Below are 13940 nucleotides of genomic sequence, written 5' to 3' on the forward strand. Positions count from 1 at the left end.
TTGGGAGCACACAACAGTTTTATCCAATAGCTGATGTCATTACGCAGACCCTTAGTCTGGGTTTAGGAATAGGCCATTCTATAACATACTAAAAGTTAACTTAAATGTGAACCCACCCCTTTAGATGTGTTTAAGTCAGTTTTATATACAGAGAGAGAGAGAGAGGCAGTAGGTACTGACACCCCAGGCATATTATATACAGTGAGAAGCAGTGGGTACAGATGGCAGTAGTAAGTGCAAAAAACAACAACAACAAATATATAAAAGCACAATGAGCTTTTTTGGGGTGTGTACCTGTGTATAGTGCCTGGGTATAGTGCCTGGGTATAGTACCTGTGTATAGTACCTGGGTGTAGTGCCTGTGTATAGTACCTGGGTATAGTACCTGTGTATAGTACCTGGGTATAGTACCTGGGTATAGTGCCTGGGTATAGTGCCTGTGTATAGTGCCTGGGTATAGTACCTGTGTATAGTACCTGGGTGTAGTGCCTGTGTATAGTACCTGTGTATAGTGCCTGTGTATAGTGCCTGTGTATAGTGCCTGTGTATAGTACCTGTGTATAGTGCCTGGGTATAGTGCCTGTGTATAGTACCTGCGTATAGTACCTGTGTATAGTGCCTGTGTATAGTGCCTGGGTATAGTACCTGGGTATAGTGCCTGTGTATAGTACCTGGGTGTAGTGCCTGTGTATAGTGCCTGGGTATAGTACCTGTGTATAGTGCCTGTGTATAGTGCCTGGGTATAGTGCCTGTGTATAGTACCTGGGTATAGTACCTGGGTATAGTGCCTGTGTATAGTGCCTGGGTATAGTACCTGGGTATAGTGCCTGTGTATAGTACCTGGGTGTAGTGCCTGTGTATAGTGCCTGGGTATAGTACCTGTGTATAGTACCTGTGTATAGTACCTGGGTATAGTGCCTGGGTATAGTGCCTGTGTATAGTACCTGGGTATAGTACCTGGGTATAGTGCCTGTGTATAGTACCTGTGTATAGTACCTGGGTATAGTGCCTGTGTATAGTACCTGGGTATAGTGCCTGTGTATAGTGCCTGTGTATAGTGCCTGTGTATAGTACCTGTGTATAGTACCTGGGTATAGTACCTGGGTATAGTGCCTGTGTATAGTACCTGGGTATAGTGCCTGTGTATAGTGCCTGGGTATAGTACCTGGGTATAGTACCTGGGTATAGTGCCTGTGTATAGTACCTGTGTATAGTGCCTGTGTATAGTGCCTGTGTATAGTACCTGTGTATAGTGCCTGGGTATAGTGCCTGTGTATAGTACCTGGGTATAGTACCTGGGTATAGTACCTGGTATAGTGCCTGTGTATAGTACCTGGGTATAGTGCCTGTGTATAGTACCTGGGTATAGTGCCTGTGTATAGTACCTGGGTATAGTGCCTGTGTATAGTACCTGGGTATAGTGCCTGTGTATAGTACCTGGGTATAGTGCCTGTGTATAGTACCTGGGTATAGTGCCTGGGTATAGTACCTGGGTATAGTACCTGGGTATAGTGCCTGTGTATAGTACCTGGGTATAGTGCCTGGGGATAGTGCCTGGGTATAGTACCTGGGTATAGTGCCTGGGTATAGTGCCTGGGTATAGTACCTGGGGTATAGTGCCTGGGTATAGTGCCTGGGTATAGTGCCTGGGTAAAGTGCCTGGGTATAGTACCTGGGTATAGTACCTGGGTATAGTGCCTGTGTATAGTACCTGGGTATAGTACCTGGGTATAGTACCTGTGTATAGTGCCTGTGTATAGTACCTGGGTATAGTACCTGGGTATAGTGCCTGTGTATAGTACCTGGGTATAGTACCTGGGTATAGTACCTGTGTATAGTGCCTGTGTATAGTACCTGGGTATAGTGCCTGGGTATAGTGCCTGGGTATAGTACCTGTGTATAGTGCCTGTGTATAGTGCCTGGGTATAGTGCCTGGGTATAGTACCTGTGTATAGTACCTGGGTATAGTGCCTGTGTATAGTACCTGGGTATAGTACCTGTGTATAGTACCTGGGTATAGTGCCTGTGTATAGTGCCTGGGTATAGTGCCTGTGTATAGTACCTGTTTATAGTACCTGGGTATAGTGCCTGTGTATAGTGCCTGGGTATAGTGCCTGTGTATAGTACCTGTGTATAGTACCTGGGTATAGTGCCTGTGTATAGTGCCAGTGTATAGTACCTGTGTATAGTACCTGGGTATAGTGCCTGTGTATAGTGCCTGGGTATAGTGCCTGTGTATAGTACCTGTGTATAGTACCTGTGTATAGTGCCTGGGTATAGTACCTGTGTATAGTACCTGGGTATAGTGCCTGGGTATAGTACCTGTGTATAGTACCTGGGTATAGTACCTGGGTATAGTGCCTGTGTATAGTACCTGGGTATAGTGCCTGGGTATAGTACCTGTGTATAGTGCCTGGGTATAGTGCCTGTGTATAGTACCTGGGTATAGTGCCTGGGTATAGTACCTGTGTATAGTACCTGGGTATAGTGCCTGTGTATAGTACCTGGGTATAGTGCCTGGGTATAGTACCTGTGTATAGTACCTGGGTATAGTGCCTGGTTGTATAGTACCTGGGTATAGTGCCTGGGTATAGTACCTGTGTATAGTACCTGGGTATAGTGCCTGGGTATAGTACCTGTGTATAGTACCTGGGTATAGTGCCTGTGTATAGTACCTGGGTATAGTGCCTGTGTATAGTACCTGGGTATAGTACCTGGGTATAGTACCTGTGTATAGTGCCTGTGTATAGTACCTGGGTATAGTGCCTGTGTATAGTGCCTGGGTATAGTACCTGGGTATAGTACCTGTGTATAGTGCCTGTGTATAGTACCTGGGTATAGTGCCTGTGTATAGTACCTGGGTATAGTGCCTGTGTATAGTACCTGGGTATAGTACCTGTGTATAGTGCCTGTGTATAGTACCTGGGTATAGTGCCTGTGTATAGCGCCTGTGTATAGTACCTGGGTATAGTGCCTGGGTATAGTACCTGTGTATAGTACCTGGGTATAGTGCCTGTGTATAGTACCTGGGTATAGTGCCTGGGTATAGTACCTGTGTATAGTACCTGGGTATAGTGCCTGGGTATAGTGCCTGTGTATAGTACCTGGGTATAGTGCCTGGGTATAGTACCTGTGTATAGTACCTGGGTATAGTGCCTGGGTATAGTACCTGTGTATAGTACCTGGGTATAGTACCTGGGTATAGTGCCTGTGTATAGTGCCTGTGTATAGTACCTGGGTATAGTGCCTGGGTATAGTACCTGTGTATAGTACCTGGGTATAGTGCCTGTGTATAGTACCTGGGTATAGTGCCTGGGTATAGTACCTGTGTATAGTACCTGGGTATAGTGCCTGGGTATAGTACCTGTGTATAGTACCTGGGTATAGTGCCTGTGTATAGTACCTGGGTATAGTGCCTGTGTATAGTACCTGGGTATAGTACCTGTGTATAGTGCCTGTGTATAGTACCTGGGTATAGTGCCTGTGTATAGTGCCTGGGTATAGTACCTGGGTATAGTACCTGTGTATAGTGCCTGTGTATAGTGCCTGGGTATAGTACCTGTGTATAGCGCCTGTGTATAGTACCTGGGTATAGTACCTGTGTATAGTGCCTGTGTATAGTACCTGGGTATAGTACCTGTGTATAGTGCCTGTGTATAGTACCTGGGTATAGTGCCTGTGTATAGTACCTGGGTATAGTGCCTGTGTATAGTACCTGGGTATAGTACCTGTGTATAGCGCCTGTGTATAGTACCTGGGTATAGTACCTGTGTATAGTGCCTGTGTATAGTACCTGGGTATAGTGCCTGTGTATAGTACCTGGGTATAGTGCCTGTGTATAGTGCCTGGGAATAGTACCTGTGTATAGTACCTGGGTATAGTACCTGTGTATAGTACCTGGGTATAGTGCCTGTGTATAGTACCTGGGTATAGTGCCTGTGTATAGTACCTGTGTATAGTACCTGGGTATAGTGCCTGTGTATAGTACCTGTGTATAGTACCTGGGTATAGTGCCTGTGTATAGTACCTGGGTATAGTGCCTGGGTATAGTACCTGGGTATAGTGCCTGGGTATAGTGCCTGTGTATAGTACCTGGGTATAGTGCCTGGGTATAGTGCCTGTGTATAGTGCCTGTGTATAGTGCCTGTGTATAGTACCTGGGTATAGTGCCTGGGTATAGTACCTGTGTATAGTACCTGGGTATAGTGCCTGGGTATAGTGCCTGTGTATAGTGCCTGTGTATAGTGCCTGTGTATAGTACCTGGGTATAGTGCCTGTGTATAGTGCCTGTGTATAGTACCTGGGTATAGTGCCTGGTATAGTGCCTGGGTATAGTGCCTGGGTATAGTGCCTGTGTATAGTACCTGGGTATAGTGCCTGGGTATAGTGCCTGTGTATAGTACCTGTGTATAGTGCCTGGGTATAGTACCTGTGTATAGTGCCTGTGTGTAGTACCTGGGTATAGTGCCTGGGTATAGTACCTGTGTATAGTGCCTGGGTATAGTACCTGTGTATAGTGCCTGTGTGTAGTACCTGGGTATAGTGCCTGGGTATAGTGCCTGTGTATAGTACCTGGGTATAGTACCTGTGTATAGTACCTGGGTATAGTGCCTGTGTATAGTGCCTGTGTATAGTACCTGTGTATAGTACCTGTGTATAGTACCTGGGTATAGTACCTGTGTATAGTACCTGGGTATAGTGCCTGGGTATAGTGCCTGTGTATAGTACCTGGGTATAGTGCCTGTGTATAGTGCCTGGGTATAGTACCTGTGTATAGTGCCTGTGTATAGTACCTGGGTATAGTACCTGTGTATAGTACCTGGGTATAGTGCCTGGGTATAGTGCCTGTGTATAGTACCTGGGTATAGTGCCTGTGTATAGTACCTGGGTATAGTGCCTGGGTATAGTGCCTGTGTATAGTACCTGGGTATAGTGCCTGTGTATAGTACCTGGGTATAGTGCCTGGGTATAGTGCCTGTGTATAGTACCTGGGTATAGTACCTGTGTATAGTACCTGGGTATAGTGCCTGGGTATAGTGCCTGTGTATAGTACCTGGGTATAGTGCCTGGGTATAGTGCCTGTGTATAGTACCTGTGTATAGTGCCTGGGTATAGTGCCTGTGTATAGTACCTGGGTATAGTGCCATGGGTATAGTACCTGGGTATAGTGCCTGTGTATAGTGCCTGGGTATAGTGCCTGTATATAGTACCTGGGTATAGTGCCTGGGTATAGTGCCTGTGTATAGTGCCTGTGTATAGTACCTGTGTATAGTGCCTGTGTATAGTACCTGGGTATAGTACCTGGGTATAGTGCCTGTGTATAGTGCCTGTGTATAGTACCTGTGTATAGTGCCTGTGTATAGTACCTGGGTATAGTGCCTGGGTATAGTGCCTGTGTATAGTACCTGGGTATAGTACCTGTGTATAGTGCCTGTGTATAGTACCTGGGTATAGTGCCTGGGTATAGTGCCTGTGTATAGTACCTGGGTATAGTGCCTGGGTATAGTGCCTGTGTATAGTACCTGTGTATAGTACCTGGGTATAGTACCTGGGTATAGTGCCTGTGTATAGTACCTGGGTATAGTGCCTGGGTATAGTGCCTGTGTATAGTACCTGTGTATAGACCCTGGTATAGTGCCTGGGTATAGTGCCTGTGTATAGTACCTGTGTATAGTACCTGGGTATAGTGCCTGTGTATAGTACCTGTGTATAGTACCTGGGTATAGTGCCTGGGTATAGTGCCTGGTTGTATAGTACCTGTGTATAGTACCTGGGTATAGTGCCTGTGTGTAGTACCTGGGTATAGTGCCTGTGTATAGTACCTGGGTAAAGTACCTGGGTATAGTGCCTGGGTATAGTGCCTGGGTATAGTACCTGTGTATAGTACCTGGGTATAGTACCTGTGTATAGTACCTGGGTATAGTACCTGTGTATAGTACCTGGGTATAGTGCCTGTGTGTAGTACCTGGGTATAGTGCCTGTGTATAGTACCTGGGTAAAGTAACGCTGGTATAGTGCCTGGGTATAGTGCCTGGGTATAGTACCTGTGTATAGTACCATGGGTATAGTACCTGTGTATAGTACCTGGGTATAGTACCTGTGTAATAGTACCTGGGTATAGTGCCTGTGTATAGTACCTGGGTATAGTACCTGTGTATAGTACCTGGGTATAGTGCCCTGTGTGTAGTACCTGGGTATAGTAGTGCCTGTGTATAGTACCTGGGTAAAGTACCTGGGTATAGTAGCCTGGGTATAGTGCCTGGGTATAGTACCTGTGTATAGTACCTGGGTATAGTACCTGTGTATAGTACCTGTGTATAGTACCTGTGTATAGTACCTGGGTATAGTGCCTGGGTATAGTGCCTGTGTATAGTACCTGGGTATAGTGCCTGTGTATAGTACCTGGTATAGTGCCTGGGTATAGTGCCTGGGTATAGTACCTGGGTATAGTGCCTTGGTATAGTGCCTGTGTATAGTACCTGGGTATAGTGCCTGTGTATAGTGCCTGGGTATAGTGCCTGGGTATAGTGCCTGTGTATAGTACCTGGGTATAGTGCCTTGGTATAGTACCTGTGCTATAGTACCTGGGTATAGTGCCTGGGTATAGTGCCTGTGTATAGTGCCTGGGTATAGTGCCTGGGTATAGTGCCTGTGTATAGTACCTGGGTATAGTGCCTGGGTATAGTGCCTGTGTATAGTACCTGGGTATAGTGCCTGTGTATAGTACCTGGGTATAGTGCCTGTGTATAGTGCCTGTGTATAGTACCTGTGTATAGTACCTGTGTATAGTGCCTGGGTATAGTGCCTGGATATAGTGCCTGTGTATAGTACCTGGGTATAGTGCCTGTGTATAGTACCTGGGTATAGTGCCTGGGTATAGTGCCTGTGTATAGTGCCTGGGTATAGTGCCTGGGTATAGTACCTGTGTATAGTGCCTGTGTATAGTACCTGTGTATAGTACCTGGGTATAGTGCCTGTGTATAGTACCTGGGTATAGTGCCTGGGTATAGTGCCTGTGTATAGTACCTGGGTATAGTACCTGTGTATAGTGCCTGTGTATAGTGCCTGGGTATAGTACCTGGGTATATTGCCTGTGTATAGTACCTGGGTATAGTGCCTGGGTATAGTGCCTGTGTATAGTGCCTGGGTATAGTGCCTGGGTATAGTACCTGTGTATAGTGCCTGGGTATAGTGCCTGTGTATAGTGCCTGGGTATAGTACCTGTGTATAGTGCCTGTGTATAGTACCTGGGTATAGTGCCTGTGTATAGTACCTGTGTATAGTACCTGGGTATAGTGCCTGTGTATAGTACCTGGGTATAGTGCCTGTGTATAGTACCTGTGTATAGTACCTGGGTATAGTGCCTGGGTATAGTACCTGTGTATAGTACCTGTGTATAGTACCTGGGTATAGTGCCTGTGTATAGTACCTGTGTATAGTACCTGGGTATAGTGCCTGTGTATAGTACCTGTGTATAGTACCTGGGTATAGTGCCTGTGTATAGTACCTGTGTATAGTACCTGGGTATAGTGCCTGTGTATAGTACCTGTGTATAGTACCTGGGTATAGTGCCTGTGTATAGTACCTGTGTATAGTACCTGGGTATAGTACCTGGGTATAGTGCCTGTGTATAGTGCCTGTGTATAGTACCTGTGTATAGTGCCTGGGTATAGTACCTGGGTATAGTGCCTGGGTATAGTACCTGTGTATAGTGCTGGGGTATAGTGCCTGGGTATAGTGCCTGGGTATAGTACCTGTGTATAGTACCTGTGTATAGTGCCTGGGTATAGTACCTGGGTATAGTGCCTGGGTATAGTACCTGTGTATAGTGCCTGGGTATAGTACCTGGGTATAGTGCCTGGGTATAGTACCTGTGTATAGTGCCTGGGTATAGTGCCTGGGTATAGTACCTGTGTATAGTGCCTGGGTATAGTACCTGGGTATAGTACCTGTGTATAGTACCTGTGTATAGTACCTGGGTATAGTACCTGGGTATAGTGCCTGGGTATAGTGCCTGGGTATAGTGCCTGTGTATAGTACCTGGGTATAGTGCCTGTGTATAGTGCCTGGGTATAGTACCTGTGTATAGTGCCTGTGTATAGTACCTGGGTATAGTGCCTGTGTATAGTGCCTGTGTATAGTGCCTGTGTATAGTACCTGGGTATAGTGCCTGTGTATAGTGCCTGTGTATAGTGCCTGTGTATAGTACCTGGGTATAGTACCTGTGTATAGTACCTGGGTATAGTGCCTGTGTATAGTACCTGGTTATAGTACATGGGTATAGTACCTGTGTATAGTGCCTGTGTATAGTGCCTGGGTATAGTACCTGGGTATAGTGCCTGTGTATAGTACCTGGTATAGTGCCTGTGTATAGTGCCTGTGTATAGTGCCTGTGTATAGTACCTGGTAATAAAGTACCTGGGTATAGTACCTGGGTATAGTGCCTGTGTATAGTGCCTGTGTATAGTACCTGGGTATAGTACCTGTGTATAGTACCTGGGTATAGTGCCTGTGTATAGTGCCTGTGTATAGTGCCTGGGTATAGTGCCTGGGTATAGTGCCTGTGTATAGTACCTGGGTATAGTACCTGTGTATAGTGCCTGTGTATAGTACCTGGGTATAGTACCTGTGTATAGTGCCTGTGTATAGTGCCTGGGTATAGTACCTGGGTATAGTGCCTGTGTATAGTGCCTGTGTATAGTACCTGGGTATAGTACCTGTGTATAGTACCTGGGTATAGTACCTGGGTATAGTGCCTGTGTATAGTACCTGGGTATAGTACCTGTGTATAGTGCCTGTGTATAGTGCCTGGGTATAGTACCTGGGTATAGTGCCTGTGTATAGTACCTGGGTATAGTGCCTGTGTATAGTGCCTGGGTATAGTGCCTGGGTATAGTACCTGGGTATAGTGCCTGTGTATAGTGCCTGGGTATAGTACCTGGGTATAGTACCTGTGTATAGTGCCTGTGTATAGTGCCTGGGTATAGTAACCTGGTATAGTACCTGGGTATAGTGCCTGTGTATAGTACCTGGGTATAGTACCTGTGTATAGTACCTGTGTATAGTACCTGGGTATAGTTCCTGGGTATAGTGCCTGTGTATAGTACCTGTGTATAGTACCTGGGTATAGTGCCTGTGTATAGTGCCTGTGTATAGTACCTGGGTATAGTACCTGTGTATAGTGCCTGTGTATAGTACCTGTGTATAGTACCTGGGTATAGTGCCTGTGTATAGTACCTGTGTATAGTACCTGGGTATAGTGCCTGTGTATAGTACCTGGGTATAGTACCTGGGTATAGTGCCTGTGTATAGTGCCTGGGTATAGTGCCTGGGTATAGTACCTGTGTATAGTACCTGGGTATAGTGCCTGTGTATAGTACCTGGGTATAGTGCCTGTGTATAGTACCTGTGTATAGTACCTGGGTATAGTGCCTGTGTATAGTACCTGTGTATAGTACCTGGGTATAGTGCCTGTGTATAGTGCCTGTGTATAGTACCTGGGTATAGTGCCTGTGTATAGTGCCTGTGTATAGTGCCTGGGTATAGTACCTGGGTATAGTACCTGGGTATAGTGCCTGTGTATAGTACCTGGGTATAGTGCCTGGGTATAGTGCCTGGGTATAGTGCCTGTGTATAGTGCCTGGGTATAGTACCTGGGTATAGTACCTGGGTATAGTGCCTGTGTATAGTACCTGGGTATAGTGCCTGTGTATAGTGCCTGGGTATAGTACCTGTGTATAGTACCTGGGTATAGTGCCTGTGTATAGTACCTGGGTATAGTGCCTGTGTATAGTACCTGTGTATAGTACCTGGGTATAGTGCCTGTGTATAGTGCCTGGGTATAGTGCCTGGGTATAGTACCTGTGTATAGTACCTGGGTATAGTGCCTGGGTATAGTACCTGTGTATAGTACCTGGGTATAGTGCCTGGGTATAGTACCTGTGTATAGTACCTGGGTATAGTGCCTGTGTATAGTGCCTGTGTATAGTGCCTGTGTATAGTACCTGGGTATAGTGGCCTGTGTATAGTACCTGTATATACCTGGGTATAGTGCCTGTGTATAGTACCTGGGTATAGTGCCTGTGTATAGTACTGGGTATAGTGCGCTTGGGTATAGTGCCTGGGTATAGTACCTGGGTATAGTGCCTGGGTATAGTTCCTGGGAATATAGTGCCTGTGTATAGTACCTGGGTATAGTGCCTGGGTATAGTGCCTGTGTATAGTACCTGTGTATAGTGCCTGTGTATAGTACCTGGGTATAGTGCCTGTGTATAGTACCTGGGTATAGTGCCTGTGTATAGTACCTGTGTATAGTGCCTGTGTATAGTACCTGGGTATAGTGCCTGTGTATAGTACCTGTGTATAGTGCCTGTGTATAGTACTTGGGTATAGTGCCTGGGTATAGTGCCTGTGTATAGTACCTGTGTATAGTGCCTGTGTATAGTACCTGGGTATAGTGCCTGTGTATAGTACCTGTGTATAGTACCTGTGTATAGTACCTGTGTATAGTGCCTGGGTATAGTGCCTGTGTATAGTACCTGGGTATAGTGCCTGGGTATAGTGCCTGGGTATAGTGCCTGGGTATAGTGCCTGTGTATAGTACCTGGGTATAGTGCCTGGGTATAGTGCCTGTGTATAGTACCTGTGTATAGTGCCTGTGTATGGTGCCTGTGTATAGTACCTGGGTATAGTACCTGGGTATAGTGCCTGGGTATAGTACCTGGGTATAGTGCCTGTGTATAGTGCCTGTGTATAGTACCTGGGTATAGTGCCTGTGTATAGTGCCTGGGTATAGTGCCTGGGTATAGTACCTGTGTATAGTGCCTGGGTATAGTGCCTGGGTATAGTGCCTGTGTATAGTATCCTGTGTATAGTGCCTGGGTATAGTGCCTGGGTATAGTACCTGTGTATAGTACCTGTGTATAGTACCTGGGTATAGTACCTGGTATAGTACCTGGGTATAGTACCTGGGTATAGTGCCTGGGTATAGTGCCTGTGTATAGTACCTGTGTATAGTACCTGGGTATAGTACCTGGGTATAGTAGTATTAGTTTTCCCTAAGATCCTATGAGTGTAATGCCAGGAGAGTTCCTCCCTTGGATTTCAGCAGCGACATACGTAGATCTACACGCCAGCAGCGCTATGCAGGGACCAATCAGCGCACTGACCGTAGAAATGACTCTTTTTTAACACGGGATGAACGTCCAATCCGCCGTCTACAGGAACGGGAAAGAAACACGGGATCTATGTACTGAATTTGTCTAATAAAAGTCTGAGCGACGCGCAATACTCTCTGTTAGCGAAGGGCCTATCCTTTTCCCCTACCAGGGATTTTTTTTTTTTTTTTATTCATTAGATTAAACAAATACAATTAATACTGAAAAACAAGCAAATCCCTAACGGGACTAATAAAGTACAAGATAAGAGTATGATAGTAAATTGAACATTTCAGAACAATTTTTCAGTTGACAATAGATGAAAAATAATAATGGAATAACATAGAATAGAATAAAATTATACAAATGGCTAAGATTTATACTACATATAGGCTTTCTTCTTATTACAATAACAAAGGCTAGTGAAGGTTCGAAGGCAATCATGGAAGTATGGTAGGTAAAGTATTGAGTCCAAATAAGATCTATCTTTGAGAGAAAGGGTAGTTATGAACAATTTCCATTTAGACAAGTATCTTGTCTGATTTTTTGTGTTACCAAATTTGAAAGCTATGGCTTCATTTGTACAGAGAACTTGTAGTTCCAAAATAACATCTGATAACAGGGGGATTCGGATCTATCCATTTTTTAAAGATACTCCTTTTTGCTGCTGCTAAAATAAGATTTAAATAATTTATAGAATAGGAAATATTCCCGAATTTAGGTTGAAATAGATGAGACAATTGCGTTGGGTCTTCTGAGAAATTTAATAGAGCGGATTTTGGAGTCAGATTATATTTAGAGTCTAAAGTGGATTTTAGATGATTCTCAATGACTTTCCAAAATCTTTTTATATGAGGACAATCCCATAATAGGTGAATTAAGTTTGGAAGTTGTGTGGTACATTTGGGACAGTTATTGAGGAAGTTGTTATTTTTAGAGACAAAGTTGAAACCTTTATAAGCCAGATGAATAAATCTATAATTTTGTTCCCTCCAGACTTCTGTATGTATAAGTTTATCAAAACGATTTATACAATTAGTTAAGATTTCCGGGGAGATTTCCGTTTGAAGATAGGTGGACCATTTCTTTGCAGTCAATTCCAACGGATGAGATTTAAGGATCGGGTTGCTCCATATGGAAGTTTGTATAATCCTGATTTTATTCCGGGATTGAGAAACCATAAGATTATCTAAGGCAGTAGTAAGTAGGGAATTATAATTTAATAAGAAGTCTAGATGGTTATGGTGTTTAAACCAATGAGTGATTTGGAGATAATGTAATTTTTCTTTTTCAGATATTTGAAATTTGTTACTGAAGTCTTTCCAATCCAAGATACGATTTGAAGATGTTGAAATAATATCTTTTATGAAATTTATTCCCTTTTGTTTCCAAGTGGTAGATATAGGAGGTTGGTATGAGCTGGATAATGTCGAATTTTTCACTAGGGGTAAATATGGAGTTGAGATATAACTGGATTTATATGATTTATGCATTCATTTCCAAACTACAAACGTATCTCTGTATAAAGGATTCTCTTTAGTTTCAGCTTCAGGGGTTTGTGAATTTGTTCCAATATATTATCACCAGAATTAGTTAATAGTTCCAGAGGTAGATTAGTAAATTTATCTTTTTCTGAAAACCATTCCACTATATAACGGGTTAGAGCTGACAAATTAAAGGATCTGAGATCAGACAAATCAAGGCCACCATAAGATTTTGGATAGTTTAGTTTGTTTATTGCTATTTGGGGAATTTTACCTTTCCAGAGGAATTCTAAGAGGGCTGTTTTTATCTTGTTTATAGCCTTGTGTTTGATTAAAAGAGGTAGATTTATAATATTGTAGATACATTTCGGAAAGATCATCATTTTATAAAAGGCTATTTTCCCTTTTAAGTTCAATGGAATGCTTTTCCATTTTTGACATAGAGAAATTATATTTTTTAGCATAGGTAAATAATTTAAGGAGTAAAGCCTTTGGAGATCTGACGGTAATTGTATTCCAAGATATTTAATGCTTGAAAGACTCTTGCCAATTCTTAATTGCTTTAGAATATTTGGTGAGGTTTGGCCATATACATCCATGAGTTCAGATTTGTTCGGATTTATTTTAAACCCAGAGATAGCCTCATAACGTTGAATGATGGAAAATATGTTGGTAAAGTTTTTATTAGGATCTTTAACAATTAGAAGTAAATCATCGGCAAAAGCTGTTAGTCGAACTATTGTTTTATTTATTGGTAAGCCAGGCAAGGAGTCAGCAGTTTTTAGTGTTCTAATTAAAGGTTAAGGATAGATCAAATAATAAGGGTGATAGTGGACAACCTTGTCTTGTTCCTCTTTTCAAGTAAATTCGTTTTGAGAGTTCTCCTGCTGCCAATATTTGAGTAGTAGGGGATGAATATAATAAGTGAATTAAATCCATAAAAGGACCCTGAAAACCAAAAGCTTCTAGAGAGTCTGATAGGTGGTCCCAGCAAACATTGTCAAAAGCTTTCTCTGCATCTATTCCCACCAATGAGATTGGAATTTTATTAGTTTTAGCTGTATAAATGACTTTAATTAATGTTCTTAAATTTTTTGTTCCTGATCTCCCCTTGACGAATCCATTTTGTTCTGGGGAGATAAGTTTTGGAAGTACTGTAGATAGACGGTTAGCAATTATTTTCGTCAATATCTTCACATCTTGGTTGATTAATGCAATGGGTCTGTATGAGGATGTATTGGTTGGATCCTTTCCTTGTTTGAGCAGAACTGAAGTGTATGAATTAAGACTTGAGGGTAAA

The sequence above is a fragment of the Xenopus tropicalis genome, chromosome 1, assembly GCF_000004195.4.
Source record: "Xenopus tropicalis strain Nigerian chromosome 1, UCB_Xtro_10.0, whole genome shotgun sequence".
NCBI lineage: Eukaryota > Metazoa > Chordata > Amphibia > Anura > Pipidae > Xenopus > Xenopus tropicalis.